This window comes from Lissotriton vulgaris, chromosome 10 (assembly GCF_964263255.1).
Source record: "Lissotriton vulgaris chromosome 10, aLisVul1.2, whole genome shotgun sequence".
Classification (NCBI taxonomy): Eukaryota; Metazoa; Chordata; class Amphibia; order Caudata; family Salamandridae; genus Lissotriton; species Lissotriton vulgaris.
The window spans coordinates 1098818671-1098840211 of NC_141698.1; the positions used below are offsets into that span (position 1 = coordinate 1098818671).

The window sequence follows — 21541 nt, forward strand, 5'->3', positions numbered from 1 at the left end:
AGGGAGTTGTTCCCGACAGCTGCAGACAGGCTCAGCTCATGCCAGAGCTCCATCTCACATTAAACCACGCACTCTGCCTCCAGGATTGATGAGGCCTTCCATAGGAGTGGCTCACAGGTTTATATGTGTCCAGATATAGGTTTAGATATAGGTATACTATATCTAAGCAAGGGGTGATTACACCAACTTGCCCCAGCTGAGTGATCAGACAGTTGTGTCAATTTAAGAACCAGCCAGGGGTGGCAAAAGCTATGCTTCAGCCCCTGGTAGGCCTTGGTGGCACCTATGCCCTGAGCACCTATAGTGCATGGTACAGGGGCTGACAAGGAGTCCATTTTCCAATTGGGTTATGTACCTATAGTACATGTATGTGAATTTAGATCGAGAACAGCAGGCTGGGGGTCTGATTAGCAGGCCCACAGCCTCAGTAAGTCGAAAACCAGTAAAGCAAAAAGCAAAAATTGGGGTGACCATAGGATAGCAGACCCTACTCTCCTACAGTGACTGACATCGAATCGACTATAGAAGCGGTGTAGGCCTCAGACTGAGGGCCTACTAGGTATGGCGAATTTGGCCTCTTATCTTATCTGCCTAACAACATGGCAGTAAGCCCAAGGGTATTCAAAATGTGAGATAGAATGGAAGATTTGGGCAGAGAGGGTTCTTTCCAAGGTGTGAAAGGCTGTCCCAAAGCTGCTGGAATTGGGAGACCCATAATTGAATGGCTTGTGGTAAAGCGGGTTGACTAGATTGCTCTGTAAATTCAATACAGGCTCACCTGGATAATCCTTTGTTGCAAGTTTTAAAAGAATCTTGGCTCTGGCCGTGGGCTCGGTGTTCACACCTGAGAGCAGTGGAGCAGGTAGGTTGCCAGCAGCATTCAAAGGGCTGGGTGAGAATAGCATTGCGGCGCTAGAGCATGGCCTTTTTACCTAGGAATATATTTAAGAGGAGCCTCTGTATTAAGCAAGGATGCGGTTCAGGAGTTCTGGTTAGCTAGTGCCTCAGAGTGGCGACTACCCTTAGAATCCGAGAAGGAACCCTTGAGCAAGTAAAGACCCTATGTAAGGAGCCGCCCTCACGGATGCTGCAACAGTCTGGGTGCCAATGGAATTTTCCATAGTTGGCCAAGTTATGAAAAAAGAAACAGCCAGGCGGTGTACTCAAGCCTGTGGGAAACGGATGTTAACCACCTTCCGATACGGTGAGGCACAGATCAAACTGCACGTGATCGGAGCCAGGAATAATTCATCAATCCGCTCGTATTGCTAGGTATGTAGGACGGACGCTTGGGTGCAGATGGACGTTTACTCAACCCAGAATTGTGAGCCCTCTGTGGCTCTTTCCTAAGAGCGTTGGACAGCGAATGCTCTGACGTGGTCAGGATATGATCTTAGTTTACCAGTTGAGTTGTAAGCAAGAAATAGGACAAAGGTGTACGGACAGAATAAAGTTTGCAATGAGCGGTGTAGATTTCCGCATTGGAGGTGGGTCAAGGGAAAGTATTTTGAGGGTAACCGAGCCTGAGGCACAAGGCCGACCCCTCTGGACTCCCTTCACGAGAGGTTCCCTCCCATGGGAATCAAACAAGTGGATATCCTTGTACTGGACACACTCAGCGGTTTTATCACAGCATCACAGCCCATCATAAGGCAGGGATTAATTTGCATATGGTTGGTGGTATATGTGACCCTCAGATGAAAGGAGGTAAAGCTGGTGTTGCCGTAATAGGCGGAGTCCAAGGAAGGTTTGTGTATTTGAGGAGGGGGGGATGGTGGGTGTGCTGGGTTACCAAAGTCCTGCTCAAGCTGGGATACCCTTGGCTTCCATTGTGTGGACTCTGTGATGGCTAAGTGAGCTGATGCTGAGATTCAGCTATTGGCTGATCACTGCCCCTGTGACCTGTGGTCAAAAAAGTAGAAGATCTTAAATGGTAAAGTGCATGTCTTCATAGCTAGCAACCCGGAACATCAGACTCTTGTTCCAGTATGCCCGTGGAATCGGACAGGGCCTCTGAAAGCACTTCCCTTGGGCAGTGGGAGCCGAGATAGCAGGACTCCAGTTGAAGCCTTCAACTGGACCCATGGTTTTAGGCTAAAAATTAGCTGTGCGGCCGTAATGTTTTTTTTTTTATTATTATTTTGGCGCCGGGTCACCTACTCAGTTGCATTGACACCTGTCCTGTAGAGTTGGGCACCTGTAGGTTTAGAGTGAAGGCCCAGGGCGGTTGTATACGGGGTGGTCAATCTCTCCCAGTCCGAGGTCCCATTGGCTAGCCCTACACGGGACACATCATCTTGACTCCAAGCTGTTGGCTTTCGGCATCTCTTGAGCGAGGAGCGGACCTGGTTTCAATTAGCCTATCACTACAGCTGCTCTGTGTTTGCCATATCATCTTGATACAGCGCCCACCACAAACCGTGCAGTTTCATGGCGCCTTAACGAATAGGGTTTACCTTTTATATAACATCTAGTTGCTTCTTTATAGAGATTAGGGGGCTCCTGGAGTGGCGTGTGACCTGCAGCTCTCACACGGTTCTCTGCAGCACCACACACACACCCTCGAAGTTGCCTTCGTTGTTTCTTCACGCACCAGAGGAGGGAGCCGAGGGCAGGGGCTGATGTCGGACATGAAGGTACAGGGCGAGTGGACGGGATCCTGTTATCGCCTGCCTGTGCCAGGGTGAGGGAAGGAATTGGAAGCCACCAGTCCTATATTGTCAGCTCTATTGAATCTTAAGTGGAGGAGGGCCGTTTACACAGATGTAATGTGACACACGGCGCTCCTGGGAGGAGAGAGTGAATAGCACTGATCACAGGCGGGGGGAGACGGCCGGGGTCCCCCCAAGGGCTGATTTAAAGAGGGCTGTTTTTATACAGATTGAATGTGACACACAGCGAAGGGCGAGGCTGGCAGGCTGCTCGCACGCTCCAGCATCCGGCCCACCTGTTTCACTAGGCGCTGTGCAGGAATGGATGAATGAATGCTGCTCTGGGAGCCGTCGCGCCTGAGGGCCTGCCTCAAGCAGGGCTGTTTCAACAGATTTAATGTGACACGAGCAGAGAGGAAATCGGGCTGATCACAGGAGGCTGGAGGGGGGCCCGGGCGTCCCCGGCCCACCTCGTCTGAGGCCTGCTTCAAATCAGTCTATTGCCACACTTTCAGTGTAGCGCACAGTGAGGAAGGTGCGGCTAGTAGAGAATACATCTGACCAATCACTGGCCCTGGGAGCTGCTCACTACATGGATGGATAGGTGGATGGATGGATGGATGGATGGATGGGTGAATGGGTGAATGGATGGAGCTCTTAAAGCCTCTTCACCTGACAGCCTGCTTCAAGGAGAGCTATTTTCACACATTTAATCTGGCAGGCGATGCTCCTAGAAGGACAGCATTCATTCAGCTGATCACAAGCTCTGTGAGCCACCCCACCAGTTTCACTGAGTGGGATGGATGGATGGATGGATGGATGGATGGTACATGCTCTGGAGCAGCTCTACTTCAGGAGGACTGCAATGAGCTAAATAACTGAATGAATAAACAATGGCTCTACCTGCTGGAAGCTACAACTTCCACCAGCCCATTCCAGACCTGTTTCCCATCCTCCATTCAGGTCTCTCCATTGAGCAACCTAATAAATGATAACACCCATCAATTACGGCTCAAGTATGCACAGCCGAAATGGCACCAACGCTCCCAGAATGGTGCATTCCTGCTCTCCAACCCCTTCCTGACTCCCAGCTTGAACCATAGTGGTTGGTCAGGTCAAAGCCTCTTACAGACAGATTAATGCCTAACTCGGTTGTCGTTATGTGATTTGTTCTATCCACTTGGACAAGGGTTTCACAATGCTTGATGCTTGTTAGACAGCAAGTTTTATCATTAGAGTACACTAATCATCTGTGACTTATCAACTTTGGAAAGAGTAATGGGATCGGCGTTGATTGGCGCCACCAACCTCATTGGCTGACTCTGTGTAGATGACAAAGGTGTGAATCCCGAAGGGCTGTGCCGGGGCCCGCCTCAAATCAGATAACTGATTCAGAGGGCCCAACTGTCACCGAGGGCGAACTTGCCTGCGAGGATCCAGATAGGACACCTCCTACCTTCTTGGGGCCAGGAAACACACTAAAGGGAGATTTGAGAGCTAAAAACCTTATGCAGGGAAAATTAATATAACCACATTTGGGATAGAGTCTCCCCTTCTCCAGGACATTTTTGGGAAGCTCAGGTGGGCTCCTGTGAATTCTCCACGACCGAAGGTTGGGAAACCGCGTCAGAGACTAACTTACGTACTGACCATTTGTGCTTCGGAACCTCCCTCAAGGTCGACTGCTCCTCGACCGGTCTCTGGACTTCGACAAGGATTAACAATGTCCGCAGTGCCTCAGATAATCGCGCTGCCCGACGTTTCATACAAAGCTCTCTCAACGCCTTTAGCCGAAGATACTGACAGGAACTGCACTCCTCGGAGTCATGGTGATCTCGAAGGCACCACAAACGGATGGTATTAAGATCTGTGATCGACATCTGTCTGTCACAAGATCCACAGGGTTTAAACCCTGAAGACATCACCAAAAACACACTGTTCCCTCGACAAAATGTCGAGATGGGCCAAAAAATGCTCCATAACCACTCCACATCCACTTTGCAAGCGCGGAAAAGAGGGAACTGATGTTAGCACGTCAGAGAGGGAGTTATGTGGACTCTGTCAACAGCACATCCAGAGGCCTCGGTGCCAGGTGTTTCTTGGCCTTCCTCTTTTCACTTGAGTTTTCCAGTGGATGATATCGATACGGGTTGTGCAACGCCCTACAGACGCGTGGATGTGCTATGGGGAAACCATTTAGGGAAGATTCCAAAGTAATGAATCTGCAGCTAGATCCTGTCTCTACCAGATAATGTTACCAAAGATTAGTAACTTGCTCAATCGAGCTATAACTTGGCCCTCTGGTTCAAGCCGATCTTCCCCCTTCCATAGTTGTCAAATTAAAATCGAATCCTATTTTTGTAAGGATTTTGTTTTTTAACTATTGCCAAGTCATAGTTCTAGCTGGCTTTCCAGAGAAGAACAACCACTTCTTAGGTGGGACCAATAGATCAGAACACATAATGGAGTTGAACCCTCCTCATCAGCAGTAGTCAAAGGAGAGCTAGTATGGCAATACTTAGCCATGGGTGAACCATGAGGTGATGGCACTTTTGGCTAGTTCCTCAAGAATCTGAGAGAATATTTTAGGATTGCTTACTTATGCCTACTATCCCACCTGGGGTATAGGTCGTAAACCAGGACTCTGCAGCCATCTCTGTCCCGGGGCTTTCTTTCAATGTGACTCCAGGTGTAACCCATCTCCTTGCACCAGCCTCGAGGCCTCGGTGCCAGGTGTTTCTTGGCCTTCCTCTTTTCACTTGAGTTTTCCAGGTGAGGCCTTGCTTGCGTGGTGGTGGTTGATGTGGGCTTACAGAGGCTGTGACCTATTCAGAACCAGTGTCTTCATGATTTCTTAATGATTAGGGACTTGCAAAGTATCCTGCCATATATCGTCATTTTTGTTGCTGATGGTGTTTGGCCAGCGAATTTGGGGATTACCCTCAGGCAGGTATTGATGAACGTCTAGGCTTTGATGGTGGTGGTCGCTGTTGTCTTCCAAGTAGCTGCTCTATATAGAAGGAGCGATTTAACATTGGTATTAAAAGCCTGATCACGATCTGTAGCGTTGGATTCTTGGTGCTCCAGATATTTAGTTTAATGAAGATGGCCCTTGCTTTGTCAATCCCTGATTTGGCATCGCTGTCTATGCCTCCTTGCTGGTCTACGACACTACCATGGCCGGTTCCAAGCCCAGCTGCGAAAGAAGGAGGGTTATGGTGTGGCTAGCAACCTTGCCATGTACAGAAACGTCCGCTAGAAGACCAAAAGACATCCCAGCCTTGGGGAGAGAGGAACCTCCTTCACGGAGAGCTATGACCCCTCGCGTGAAAGACTTGGAGACCTTCGGTTTACAGATCTAAAATTCCAGACAGTCCTAGAATCATTGTTCTAGCTCAGAGCCGTAGGGAAAACAAGAGCATGGCAGCCTCGGTTAAGGAGGAGACGGTGAACACCCTTAGAGGAGAGGCTCTGCTAAGACGACTTGAGTGAAGATGCAACCCCGGATTTTAATTTTGTTTTCTCTCATTTTAAGGGAGTAATGGGACGGGAATCTTTCGCACATTGAATTCAAACTTTTAATGATGGATTTCCCAGATAATTGTCAAAATGGCTTAATATAGCTTTATTAAGGACAATGGCACTGAATTTTATCGAAGACAAGAATGTGCAAAATAGAAAAGAACTTTTTAAGACTTGGAGTCAAGAAAATACCGTATTTTTAACAAATTACATGAAATATTACATGATGCAAGGCGGAGGCCACATTTTTTTTAGCTGGTAGGAAGTCCAAAATTGCTGCGATTTAAAGGCGACCTACTAACCGGAACAGAGAATTTCCCGGGTACCAGGATTCTCTCTTTTTTTTAGCGTTAAAGAAGACCTCATTATGAAGGCAAACGAGAGATCCCCTGTTCTCTCTGGTCCTTTTTTTGTGGGGAGATTTCTCCGTTGTTGTCATGTGCCTGGCTGGACCATTTGGTACTTAAAAGTGATGTCGGCAAGTCTAGCTACAGAGGCCCAGCCATTGGACCGACCCTAGAGAGTCCACGTTGCTCTATTGATAGTTGCTAATCTGTGGACCATGTGTGCACTTTAGCAATTGTTGTGGGTATCTTCTCGACTGGGGGGGAGGGGGCTCTTCCAAAGTCCTTCCCCTCCTGCACATTCGTTCTACCTGCGTCCACCTACTCCCTGAAGGCTGCACTGGATGTCTTGCCTGCACTCAGTGCCTTTGGATGTGAAATCACCCCAGTTGGGTGACTGTGATGTTGGGCGCTTTCAGAACCCAGTCCTTGTCGAAACCCGAGGGAGGGCAGTTTATGTGAAATCTTTATTAGTTATAAACCCTGAAACTGTTTCTTTTCCTGAAAACTTGCATCCAATGTAGTATTTGTGACTCACTTTGAGGGTACTGTGTGTGAAGTATGGGTGCACATGTGAGTTAAATCTCATATCTGTTCCATTAAACCGCTGATGTGTGACCTGGAACTGTGCCACCTTCCATAGAAATTCACAGTGATGGAGGTGCTACGGCCTGGGCCTGCGTGCAAACAAGACCCCCCCCCCCCCCCCCCCCCCCCCACCACTCCCCCGAATTGTTTTCCGATTAGCAGGTTGTTGCTGCTCTTGGCCCTCCCTAATTGTCTCATCCAGTCCTAATTTCAATTAGCAAACAAAAATCTTTAAATGAATGTTGACATATGCAGAAAGTAAGTTTACTTTTTAAAAATGCAGACCGTGGGCGGTTTTAGCTGCTTTTCAGTTCACAAAAAGGCTTTCTACCAAGACTGGGTTTTCTTCCCGGACTTTCTTTCAGTTCCCCTAGAAGGAGCTGGCGATGAGGGTATTGTTGGGTGTTTAGGGCCCTGGAAGTTTAGGGGAATTGAAGACCAAATCATGCTGAAGCATTTAGGAAATTGTGTGACAGGACCGAGGGAAGGCAACAAAAGGCCAGGTATGGACAGTGTTATGTCGTCTTTTTATTTTGTTCTTATGGCAATTTATTAGGCATTTATACGAAAGGGATCAAACGTTACAGACTATGAGCTGGCTTCTTAAATAACACTATATATATAATTATAGAAAGATAACTTAATATACATATTAGATTTAAAACAAAATCCGCCAATAATGTTGTTTTGGATAGAAACACCATTTCATTAACAACGCCCTCTCTACCTCTCAGAGAAAAACGTGTCCAATATTGCAACGAAGCGAATAAAACAACCAACCTGATTAGAATCTGGTCTTAAATCTGCGTTTGCTTGTTTTTGCACTATGTCCCCTCTTCCAGATGACCTACAGCTAAACTATATTGTACTTTACATAGGCGTTATTTATGCGTTTTCATTGAGGGCTCTTAAATATTCAGGATACCAGGCCTCCTTTTCACGTATATTTAAATATGTAGTTTCGTTTCCCTCTGCAGTCAAAGTTCATTGCCCAATCCATCAGTGAAGTATGTTTGCATCATGCTCGCCTCTAATCCTGGAATACTGCGGTGACCCGCTCGCTGCACGACGCACAGTCGCCTTACAAGGGCCCGCATTGGCTTCCACCGTGTGCGGAGGGCAGCAACTTTTCACCCATTTGAGTGAGAAACTGTTTTGGCTGACAGAAGCTGTACATTTTGCTCCAAATGGTGGCAAAGGTGGTAAGTGCGGCAAAGCAGGAACTGCACAGAAATGTTGTCCGACATCGCTGAATAGCAGCAGCGACCCTGAGAGCATTTCAGGTTGTAACACGGGGGAGCGCCCGTTGTGTCCGCCCGCCCTGCGCAGCATCCATTGGAATGTCTTGGGTAAGGGGGGCCGGGTGAGGGTGATGGCGCTAGATGGCGCTCAAGAGGTGGGTGCTATTGATTATGCCACTCTCACCACCCAGGTTTTCATCTTAAAGTCTGTAAAAGGTTTTCTTTTTTGTGTTTCTTTGGTTCTTATATCGTGTCACAACAGCTAGAAAGATCTTTAGCAATGTATTGAAGTCCAGGAACGTCATTATTTTCCCAAAATGCCTAGCGTCCTTTTATTTAAAGCTTGCATTTGTTTTTATTTTAGGGGCATCTCAAAGGCTCCTGGTCTGAGCTGTTTTTGGAGGTAATGCTTTTATTTTTTTTCGAATATATGAATTTATTTTCTTGCTGCATGCAAAAATATGTTGTAGCTTCAGTTCCGGGATGTTTGTAATTCTCAACATTGACCTAATTGTCACATTAACGGAAGTGCAAAGCGCGCACATTCAAATGCCATGTAATTGCTGTTGGAAAGCACTCTAAGTACCAAGTGTTCCCATTACACCTTTTATTTTACTCCGTTTACCGACCTTGAAGGATGGAAGGCTGTGTTGGTCTTGCTCTTCTAGGGATTCAAACTTGTGACATGCAGCTCACTGCAGCTTTCAGAGGTGATCATGCAGTTCACTGATGCATCATGCCAGCTGTAATAAATCCCTGCTTCATTTGTAGAAGAATAAGTGCCAGGGACTTAGTCAGGAGAACACTGAGCTTGCTCCATACATTGTCCCTGCCAGCACTGCCAGTGACTGTACCAACACAACTATTAGCCGTCACACTCCTACAAGTGAGACAATTCAGATTATTCCAGCCGCCAAAGCTGTAAGAATGGCTTGGGTGGAAGTTATGCGTCGTAGTTAAGAAATAGTATATTAATAAACAACTCTTTTACTCGTACCTAAATTAGGCAGACCGCGCCACCATACGACAGACTGTAATACGTGATGGTGCTATCAATGCCAAGCACTGGAAATCACCGGCTCAAATTACGCACTGCTTTAGCTACTAAACTTCTTTAAAGTAAAGTGACATGAGGATGTGTTTCGATACATTGTTGAATGGGAATATTTGTGGTCGATGGTCTTAGAAGTGCAGACCGGGTGATGGAACGAGAATGGACCCGTTTAAACTTTGATGAAGGCGGCGACACACCAACTGCAGATCTTTGTGAAGAGCAAGGGCTCAAGTAAGCTGGGGTCAGACCTGGCAGGAGTAGAACTTGAAAAGAATTTAAGGACAATTGCTGGTGTCCTCGTGTTGGAGTGAGATTTTGTTAGGACGGTTGATGGTTTTAGACGGTCTACAGTTGATTCCTTCTTCTGTTCTGAATGAGAGGAGACCATGTCTGGATGTGGCAAAGGTGGAAAGGGTCTCGGCAAAATGGACACCAAGAGAACAGGAGAGGTGCTTCTGGAGAACATCAGAGCATCACCACGCCGGCAATCACTGCCTGGCACGCAATGGAGGAGTCCAGCGAATCTCTGGCATCTATGAAGAGCCCTGCGGTGTGTTCAAGGTCTTCAGGAGCATGTGATCCGGGATGCTGTCATCTACCCAGAGCATACCAAGAGAGAGAGCATCCCCTCCATGGTTGTGGTGTATGCCCTGAAGTGCCAGGGGTGCCCTTTCCACATATTTGGTGGCTCAATACTCTACGTACTTCCAAAAAACATGAACCATGGGCTTAACTGTTCGCTGTAGATGGTAATGTGCAGAAACGCATTCATCTGTTTTCAACAGATCTTGAAATCATTATAATTGGCACCATATACCTGTAAACCTAAACTTGTGGCATGGGGTGTTCCCATCTTCCACTGCCATGTTCCTCTTCTGTTGAATGTCTAGCACTGTCGGTAAAACTGCTTCCATTGGCGTTGGAACTGCTCCCATTGGCGTTGGAACTGCACCAATTGGCGTTAGAACTGCACCAATTGGCGTTGGAGCTGCTCCCTTTGGCGTTGGAGCTGCTCCCTTTGGCGTTGGAGCTGCTCCCTTTGGCGTTGGAGCTGCTCCCATTGGCGTTGGAACTGCTCCCATTGGCGTTGGAACTGCTTCCATTGGCGATAAAGGCTATTCAGGCGACACAAGGCTTAATTCCTTAAAACTTAAACCATCAAGATAGATCATACTAACCCTTAATCGTTCTAATTTCTGGGATTCTAAAACTTTTGCTGGACTATCTGACTCTGTGCTTGACCCCTTCAGATCGGGTTCGAAGTCTTTGTATAATTGACTATTCTTTATATGAAGTAGCATATTGCAGCTACTAGCAAAGCATCTTGTGTATTGAGAGTCTTTCCTTTATGAGCTTTTTTATAGGTAACCATGGATAGTATTGCCTATGTTCAATCTTGCTTACATTTTATCATATCAGTTGACCTCGATTTGCCGCAAAAATCCATTGGGGAAACCCAAATACAATCGGAAATCTGTGACTTATGGTTAATCGGGCCTAAAGAAATTTGAGCATGTTGCCCCTACCTTCCGTCAACTTCATTGATTATCTGCGAAGAAGAAAATTTGTTGTAAGACTGTTTGTCTAATGCACAGGGTTTTTTATATTCAGAAATGTGATTATCAGCGGACTTTTGTTTGGGTTCTTACTGGTAGAATTGTAAGTTCTAAGGGGCTTTTGTTTACGGTACCCTGGTTCAAGTCTTAGAAATGGGGAGGTGCAGCTTTCCAAGTGCAAGCGGTTCACATTAGATATGTGTTGGCAGCCGAACCTTCTGAGGCTTTGGAAATTATTGAAGGTCTGTTTTTTTTACTTTATGAACCTTCTTCTATCAGTCTTTATCTGTGTGCAAAGCGTTATAGCTCAAAGAGACCTCGCCATGCAGGTAGGCGACACACGCTTTATAAAATGTCCAAAAGAAATACAATTTTGTCAAAGCAACATTCAAGAACGAAAAATGGCCCAGCTACCAAAGAAGCCTAAAAGGAGCTCTTCTGAGACCGGCCAATCATTCTTTCAGTTGGTGCGTAGGTTTGTTGGAGCCTTGCACAATAGAGAGGTGCCTGGAAATGTTGAGGCTCCAAGCAGAATCAAATGCAACGTCTTCATGGTGACCACAAGTACGCAACTTCCTTGGATAATGTTTCCCTGCTCCAGGTTACACCCATAGCATTCCAGTAAGAATACCCCCCCTCCTGCTGACCAGTACATGCACAAACAATAAATGGCATTGAATGTCATTTTCCAGTGGTTTCCTATAGGGCCGTTTTTGTTTTCTTTACATTTTATTTTACATTCTTGTCATTAAAATGTATTAACGTTTTACAACTAAATCAAATATTTAGATCATTGCCATAATGCATTTAAGTCGTCATCACTAAAGATGCTCATGACCTGCACAATTCTTTCACACATTTATACAAGTCTTATTCGGTTTATCAGGGAATGGGACGCGTAACATTTGTTGGTCTGTGATTTTTATAGAGCCACAGCGGATTCATTTCTGTTTCAGTCCAGTCTAGATTTGGGGCGCCACGTCCCCCAAAACTTCTTGAACTTGCTGGGCAGCCCCGACCTGTGTGTGTCACCCCTTCCGCTTCCCTACACCAATCACTGCGTCCCTCTTCTGTGCTGTCTCTCTTCGGGCCACTTTGAGCGATTGATACACGAACAAACAGACTATGCTAGCTCACAATGTCAATGTCCCCTCTGTCTGTCCACCATGCTTAATGCAGGACGGATGTCCAGCAGGGTGCCTTCTACTTCATCAAATCTCTGCATTACTTTCTGCCAAAACACTGTATTGTGGGACATAAAGCAATCGATAATAGCGGTCAAGGATCTGTGAGGGTCAGCAAGCGGATTTTAGTGCTATTTTGAGCTCCACCTCCCATGTATACACCGGAAATGCTGAGGGTGACCCCGGATGCGTTCGAGGAATGGTTCTATACACAGAGCGAATATTAAAGGTGATGGAGGGCAGCCCTGCCGGGTACCTCTCTGAATGGAAAGGAGACAAAGATAACACCATTAACCCTCACTCCAGCCTCGGTGGATGCATAGCTACTCTGGATCCAGCTGCAACATTGGGAGCCCAAACCAAATTCCGCTAATACAGACTGGCAGGAAGCAGGAAGGCCTATGGACTCTGTCGAAGGCCTTTTCTACATCTATGGTAAGGAGTAGAGCTGACCGGTGGGATCGCTGCACCTTCTCAAGGAGGTGGCGGAGTCTCTTAGCGTTGATACTACAACTTTGTTTGCTCTGGGTCCACCAGCCCCTGCAAGTATGGCGCCAGCCGGTTCGCCAAAATATTAGTGAAGATCTTAGCATCTACATTTAGCAAGGCTACAGGGCGATATGAAGCGCATTTAGTTGAGGGAATACAGCTATTGTAGCAGACTGCATGGAGGGCGTCTTACCAGGACAAGCGCCAAGAGGGTTTTAAAAAATTCTGCACTAAAGCCATCTTGACCAGGCACTTTACCGGGTTTCAAACCATGTATGGCCAGCAAGATCTCCTCAGTTGTTATTTCTTTATCTAATATTGCCATGTTTGTGGGGGGATCCGGTCTAAAAGGATCGCTTCTAAGTATCTAAGTCATCAAGCCGGTCAGCCGAGTATAAAGCAGTGTTACATTTTTCAAACTCCTGAGTAATCTGCTCCTCCTGATGAGCCAGCATACCATCAGGCCTCTGAATTTCGTCCACCCCACGGTTGACTGCCTGAGAGCTGAGTCGATGAGCCAGTAGACATCCCGCTTTATTCCCACCCACATAGAACTTGTGTTTAATACGCAATATTGCATATTCTGTCCTATCCCAGTCTACAGCTTTAAGTTGCTTCCTAGCTTAATATAATCTGCTGCCGGGCCGCCAGGGTACAAGTGTGTTTATGGACAGTTTCAAGCTCCCTAACTGTAATCTCGAGTCGTAATCGTTTGGTGCGCCATTCTCTATTGAACCTCGCTGCAATGGTGACAAATTGACCCCTAACCACTGCTTTTAACGTGTCCCATAGCAAGGGCACTGTGGTCTCAGGTGTATCTTTTACTGCTAGGAAAGAAGCCAGTGTATTTTGAATCTTGACTAGCGTGGGTTCAGAGGAAAGGAGTTTAGTGTCGAGCCGCCATGAATTAGAAGGCGGAGGAGAGTGGGGTGTGGAGAATCGGAGGATAAGAGGTGAATGATCTGACCGGACAGCCACTCCGATCTCGACAGCCTGGGTCATCGCCGTGATGCGTGGAGAGGTGAAGAAATAATCTAGGCGAGCGTATGATTGATGGGCTGCGGAAAAAAGGTGTATTCCTGTGTGGCCAGGTGCATATATCGCCAAACAGCAGAGAAACCAAAGTCAGCTAGCCATTCTAAAAAGGCCCCTGACACCGCTCCACTTTGCCTGTGTCTCTGAATGGATCGATCTAAATGTGTGTCCATAACTAGAATAAAATCTCCTCCTATTATCTCATCCGGATCCGGCGTGGCAAGAACCTTTCCCACCACCTCATTGAGGAACTGTTCCTGATGGTCATTAGGACCATATATATTCGCCACTGTGATTGTATGACCTTTGAAATCCATATGTAGTGCCAAAAGTCGACCAGGAATTTCAGCGTGAGTTTGTAGGACTGTTCCAGGAAAACGGGTCTCCGGGAGTATAGCCACCCGCCCTTTTACCAGGCACCGAAGAGAAATGTTGGTGGTCAAACCATCTGGACCGCAAACGTCTCCAATCCGATTTAAGGAAGGGAGTTTCCTGAAGTAAGCATACCATGCATCACATTTAGCATCCCTAAGGAAAAGAAAGTAAAGCCAACCACTTTACTGGAGCATTCAAACCCTGTGCATTAAGGCTAAGCACATTTACCATGAGTCAGTTGGGTAATATATGGTGCAGAAATCCTTATTCTAGGCAGAAACGCCAGATTCCACCCAGTCGCATACAATGAATACACATGCTTAGTTGATGAACAAAGAGGTCACCATAAGAGAGAAAGAAAGAGAACAGAAGAAAGCACATAAGGATAACCATTTCCTCCCAGAAACTCACAGCCTAACTATGAGGGTCCATGTGAGCCGGTGATTCTCCATGTAGTCTAGTTGATACAGCGAAGGAGCTCCGCCGCCCTTAAATAAGCCACATTCTATGGAGGCCGCTACTGTATCCGTAACCAATATACACAAGCGCGAAATTGTACTGGAGTCACCTTGCATTACATCAGTCCACCTCCGTGATCACTGCCTGCTTCAGACGTATTGTCCCTTTGTTGCAGTTGATGCAGCAGCACTTCTCGTTCTATGTGGCTCTCTGATTCTGAGGGTTTAGGTGTCTTGGAGGTCATGGGGTGGGCAGACCGGTGAAGACCCACCGGAGAGGACCTCACTGCCCGTAGGGAGGATTGTGACAGTCCCTAGACAGTTCAGGTACCTCCATTATGGAACGAGCCTCATGCAAGGAGCAAACACTCCGTGTATCCCCATCCCAAACAAAATGGAGGCTAAATGGATGACTTCACCTCTCTAATATACTTCTCGCGGACCAAATTGGTCAGCATGCTGGGTCATAGTAGAAAGATTCTGATATATCCCAAGCTTGAAATTCTCTAATGCAATGGTAGGTTCACCACGCTGCATCACCAGACCGAATATAAGGGACTAGCTATGAACACCCTGTAGAATAACTTGTGTCCAGGTCTCTTGGAAACTGCAGAAGCTCAACTAAGTCTGTGAATGGCTGTCAGGTGGTCTCAAGAAGAACATTTCATCACAATGCCTCAAGGTTGATCAGCAAGAGTAAGCAAAATGCGGATTCTGGGAAAACAAGTCAATCTCAACTTGAAAACCTTGAAGGAAAGTGGCATTTTGATTGCAGTCCACGCAATAGAGCGGTCTATCAGGAACACTGTTGTATGCATAAACCCCTCTTTTCTAAGGAGAATTGATATATGTGTTTCAACTGAATTGCAAAATTCTGTAAATCCCTTGTGAATTTTTGTGACGTTTACAGGAAATTTGACGGATCATGGCATACCAGCGTTCCGGAATTCCAAGATCTGAGCGAACCACTTGCTATTTATTCACAGAGACTGATTTTTCCTTTTTATTTGGTCTAAAATAACCATCTTAACACAGATCTTCGGGCATGGAAGGTGTGGGTCTGTAACATACGCAGGACAGTAAATATCATTCAGTACTTATTTCTCGTAGTAGCTGCAAGCTTGGCTGTAGAAAATCATAGACCGTCTCTAGTGGCTTTGATTGTCAAGGATGCTTTAGAAAACCACAACCGAGAACACGCGGTAAGAACAGGTACACAGTGCCACAGTTTTCCATCAATTGGCGACCCACATGCTTAATATTATTTTCACTTGTTTAGACAAGTCTCACAATATTCCTTTACCTGCTTGCAGCGGCAACTAAGATGTATTGAGGTGTCTAGTGGTTTGAGCTCTTTACTCGACTTCAGTGGTGAGTTAGTTCATCTCCATGTCCCTTTGGACTTCTAGAAAGGTTGCGGGGGGGGGGGCAAGATGCACACTCGCTGAGTTGCCTCGTGTCAAGGACAGTGCCCACAGCCAGTTTTAATATAGTAAACAATTGGTTCTGTTGGATGGTTCAATTGCTGTGCTCTGAGTAATTAATAGAATACACCACATTCATTTTAAATTGCTTTCAACAAATGAAATTTGAGAGAACAAATGTACAATAGGAACACACCAAAAACGTGAGTTGAGAAAAACTAAGTTTTACTCTTTTCTTATTCAAAAAGGAATTGAATATGGCTGTTACAAGCACAGTTTCATATTGGCGAAATATGAAGGTGACTCTCGTGTATTTAAGTCAGTAAAGTGACAAAGTGAAGTCAGTGGTGAGCTATATACATGACATATACAAGTGACATAAATAAATGAATTCTTTTTAATAGTTTTGTCCTGTATCAGATTTCGTAACATGAATTCACATGGCCCAAAGTGATTTTTAGAATAGGGTCAAGGAAGCGGTTAGGACATGAATAAAGATAGCATTGACGTTTCGACCCAGAGGTCAGCGCAAATAGGCATGCGTCACAGCAGGTCTTCCTCAGGACTTTAGAGACAGTTGTGGACAGCCAATAAAGTTTAACTTAAAGAGGAGACAGGTGTGCTCTATTGGTCAAAATTGATTAATAAAGTATCACAATTGGTAATCCAACTTATCAAGTGATTGTAGAGAAAATCGAACAATGGAGTCTAGTAGTGCATTATTCAAAAAGTCCTCAACAAGTGCGGAGATCCAGAATATGAGTGGAGCATGCAGTGTCACAACTGGTAGTAGGACTTACCAAGTGATCCTGTGTGGATCTAGCAGTACATAGTCATGGAATATTCCTCAAACGGATCCTGAATAGGTATCCAACATTTGGTATTAGTCCAAGATGTAAATATATTGTCAACCATTAATAAGGCTAAAGACTAGAGAACTGGAGAGTAAAAGGCTCTTCAACGAGGACACAAAACCTACCTTTTTGTATGTGAAAGTATCTTGAATAAAAGGTGAAGATGACATCCACCATCCAGCTGGAGTCTACAATTAATAAAAAAAACACAGGCTAGACGAGACCTACAAGAAAATGGTTCGGCTCGATGCTACCTGAATCACGTCATCTTTATACCAAAGTATTTATCACCACATTGTGCAACATGGTGCCATTTTTACACAGTGTAGATCACCTATGTTTGGCTATGAAATGATCCCAACTGGGATAACCAACTGTTTTCACCGATCCAAATGTTGTCGGCCACTCAGTTGATGTGTCGTGCAGCTTTACTGTTAAACCTATGTACGTGGCAGTACCCTGGCACACCACACTCGATTCACTTTTTTAGGACGGTGTGCTCCCAGACGCCCCGCTGTCACCCACTCTTCGTCCACAATAGTCTGGCTGATTGGATGCGGCTCATTTGCTGCACTCTGTGCAATACTTGGGTGTTTCACGACCCTTGTGACTTCACTGACATCGACTCCCCCTAAACCACAACTATTCCAGCACCAGTGGCAGGCTTTGTCACATGACTGGCCAGCAGGGCTGGTTCAGACTCCATCACATGCCTCTGACTGATTAGCGGCGCAGGGTGGGATCAGCCATGTTGGGCTCGCCTTTGGATGGACTGGGGCAGAATCAGTCATTTATCAGCCTTGGTTCTTAAAAGGTGAAATAGCATGGGCATTATTCGATGAATATTAAAATTAAATAAACAAAAAAATAATGGGTGGAGTGCACATAGGCGCTAGGCAGATAGTGGTTTTTTTATTACCCCACACAGTGGTACTCCTTTTTATCTTCTTCACTTGACCAATAGGCTAAGAGAACCTGTGACCATGGGGGTCAAACACAGATTCCTGCCGGTGGTCTGTTGGTCCATCATCTACTTCTGAATGCAATACTTTAGATACATTAAAGTAAACAGTTACTTAAACATATATATATTTTTTTAACATTTTCTTCATTGGTTTTCATTTGACAGCCAGTATTCACATTCATAAAGGGATATACAATGAAGTTATTGTTGACAGTTTAACAGCTTCGCACCAGCCATAATGTCTTAAACATATATCAAATTAAAATCAAATCAAACATATATGGTGTGCTAACTTTAAGGAAGCCGGGTCACAACCTGGTGGGTCCAATAACTTTATCAAGCTAAGCAGCTTGTGTATCTTGGGGCAGTTTGATATTTCAAGCCCGATTAAAACTTTAGTGTTCCTTTTCAATCGTATAATAGTGATCTTGTGTTTGCGCACTTAAGATTGTGAACAAAGAAGACCCATTTAGTGACTGTCTTCAAAGCAATGTTTCGTCGTCTTTGGACCATTCTCTATTGGTTTTATTATTACATTTTTATTTTTGTTGCAAAATGCAAATAGTATCATCATCATCAGTCACATAAAAGCTTACATTCTTAAGGCCTGTCTATGACATAAGGTATATGTGAAACAGTACGTATTTTGACAGTCCTTGCTGATCATGTCGCGATGACAGTATTCAAGGTGATCCGATGAACGGGACGTATAATTACATCGTAGAAATTACAATTTGCGTTTTGTATTTTTTTATATAACAGTGAACATAACCTAGGAAAACTGCACACATGCATCGGCATGTCATTGAGGTAGCTTCGATAGCATCTAGCATCATAGTCGTCATAGGAGGGACCAATCATACATTCCCACGCCCTAAGCCCCACCCCATCCCCCCCCTCAGTAAACTCCCAGCACAAAACCGTCCCACTCCCATATACGTTGCCCATCAACCAGCCCCATTCCCAATCAGTGCTCTTCTTCGTCATCAGAACCCTCAAGATCTTCCTCATCCAGCGGCTCACATATGTCCCCCCTATAGGAATTCCAAGGCTGCCAGACCCCGTTCCATTTACGAGGGTTATCCCTTAATTTGTATACTGCTCTTTCAGTCAGCATGAGCATGTCCATGTTTCGGATCCATTGAGCCAGTTTGGGGAGATCAGCCGACCCCCACTTCTGTGCTATGTCTCGTTTGGCCGTGACCAGCCCTATTGTGGTCCACGCCCTTGCATAAAAGGTAAGGTCAGTAGGCCCCCATACATTCAGCAGACACATCCGCGGGTCCAAGGTGAGTGAGGTGTGTAGTGTCTGGGCTATGGTACGTAGAACCTGTTGCCAATAGCTAACAATCATCGGGCATTCCCACAACGTGTGTATAAACGTGCCCTCTGCCCCGCAACCCCTGAGACAATAGGGATGATCTGCTCTGTGTAGTCTATGTAATGTCGTGCGAGTGTAGTAACTCCTATGCAGGGTCTTTAACTGTACTAAGCGGAATTTGGAGGAAATGCCTGCCTCGCGAGGGGACGCCATGGCTGCGTTCCAGTCGGATTCATCTAAGTCTCCGACATCCGTCGTCCATCTGACTTTCAGCTTCTCTAGTGGGTCAGGCATGTTGTTAATCAATTTGCGGTAGGTCATCGAGGTCGCCCCTTCCTGTAGGAAGTCCGTGAGCAGGCGGTCCTCTAGCGGAGAGGATTCTGTTGGGGATGTGTCTGGTGGAATTGCTGCTTGTAGGGCGTGTCTAACCTGTATATATCTGTATAGCTCGTTATCCCCCAGTTCATACTGCTCCTGTAGAGTTGTAAAAGGAATCGCCCCCTCCCTCGTCCATAGGTCCCCCACAGTTGAGATCCCGATGTTATCCCACTGGGTGAAGCCCTTAGTGCGTCGTAAATGTCCCAATGCTTTCGTGTCCCATAAAGGTGTGAGTTTTGTGATGGTCCCACCCCATTTCAGTTTTGCTTGCGCCTTGTATCATAGGCGAACAGTGTGGTTCGTGGGCCCAATGAGCTTCGCTGCAATACCGCGGTGGTACAGTGGGGCTAACAGACTGTTCGTACCCAGTTGTGCCCTATCTGCTTTGAACGCTGGATCTTCCTGCGGGCGTGGATCCATTGATTGAGGATCTTAAGCTGGGCCGCCCAGTAATACAACCGTACGTTGGGCAACGCGATGCCCCCATCGTACCAACTCCTATTCAACTTTATGTGCGAGATCCGGGCTGGCCGGTTCCCCCAGAGCAGGCCCGTGATCTGTGCTGTTATCTTTTGGAGGAAGCTATCCGGTATCAAACGTGGAGCATTTTCCAGAATATACAAAAAGCGCGGCAGGGCCATCATTTTAAAGAGTGCTGCCCTTCCCAGTAGTGTCAATGGGAGTTCCTTCCAATGTAGCACATCATTACGGAGTCTGAGCAAGGGAGGCTGTAAGTTAAGCCGTGCGAACTCTGCCTCGTCGCGGGTAATATGGACCCCCAAATATTTAAAGGAGGTGGGCGCTATCTCTAGCGGACAGGAGTCCGGGAGTGGCGGAAGTGGCCCTTTGAGCTCGAAAATTGTCGATTTCGCCCAGTTAATGGTGTAGCCCGAGACTCGCCCATGTGCATTACAGAGAGCCAGGAGGTTAGGAAGGCTGTCCTCCAAGTCAGTGAGGTAGATCAACATATCGTCCGCGTATAGGGACACTCTATCCTCCCATTGCGGAGTCCATTGGATTCCCTTCAGGAGCTGCGTGGTGCGAATAGTAACCGCCAGCGGTTCCAGAACCAAAGCAAACAGGAGGGGCGAAAGCGGACATCCCTGCCGCGTGCCACGTCCCAGATGTACGGTTCTAGAAATATGGCCATTAGCTACCACTCTGGCGATGGGGTCTTTGTAGAGCATACGTATCCAGGAGATAAACACCGGACCAAAGCCCATACGTGCGAGCACTGCAAAGAGGTAGTTCCACTCCACCATGTCGAACACCATCTTGGCGTCCAGTGAGAGGATCGCAGCTGGTTCCCGCAGTAGTGAGAGCCTCGCCACAACCCCATGCACCCTGCGAAGGTTTAGGGCCGTACTTCGATGCGGCATGAAGCCGGATTGGTCTGGGTGAATCAATTGAGTTAAGCACGGCAAAAGCCTATTTGCTAACACTTTAACTATAATTTTGGCATCTGGGGTTCAGAAGGGAGATGGGTCTATATGACGAGCAGTTACTAGGGGGTTTACCCGGTTTCGGGATGGCTACAATAGTCGCCATCCGTTGGTCCGGCGGCAACATCCCCTTCAACCTGCATTCCTCGTACATCTGAATAAGGGGCGTACCTAAGGATTCTGAATTGATTTTAAACCACTCAATGGGTATTCCATTGGGGCCCAGGGCTTTACCCGAATGAAGGGAACCAATGGCTAGCTGGACCTCATCCACAGTCAAGGGTGCGTAGCTGTCCTTCGACGCCTCGTCCGTCAATTTCGGCAGAGGCACATGTTCGAGGGCATCTCGAGCCTCATCTTCCATCACCATCGTCGTGGGGGTGTATACCTCACTAAAATGATCAGCTAGGACCTCCACTATTTCGCCAGGGCGGGTGTGGACGACGCCACACGAGTCAGTGAGCTGTAAGATATTCCTCCCTCCCCCCTGCTTCTTATCTAGCCACGCCAAGAGTTTGCTAGCTTTGTCCCCGATGTCATAGACCCTGTGTTGAGTCGCGGCAATATCCGCCACAGTGACCCTCCTTAAGTGGTCGGTGAGGCGACGTTGGTGGACCTGTAGATCGTGGAGTGTATTGGCCGAAGGATGTGCCATATGGGC

The 21541-nt window shown here is 46.5% G+C and overlaps 1 protein-coding gene across 2 annotated transcripts in view; it reads left to right on the forward strand.

Moving 5' to 3' along the window:
- Positions 1–21541, forward strand: part of TBC1D5 (TBC1 domain family member 5) — a 1888005-nt gene that overhangs the window by 117451 nt on the left and 1749013 nt on the right. Inside the window, exon 3 of one of the 2 annotated variants that reach the window (XM_086942181.1) lies at positions 8711–8749. The exons of the other annotated variant lie outside the window; for it this stretch is intronic. The gene's annotated coding sequence lies outside the window, so the exon portion shown is untranslated. The remainder of the gene's footprint in view (positions 1–8710; positions 8750–21541) is intronic. 2 annotated transcript variants of the gene reach the window in all.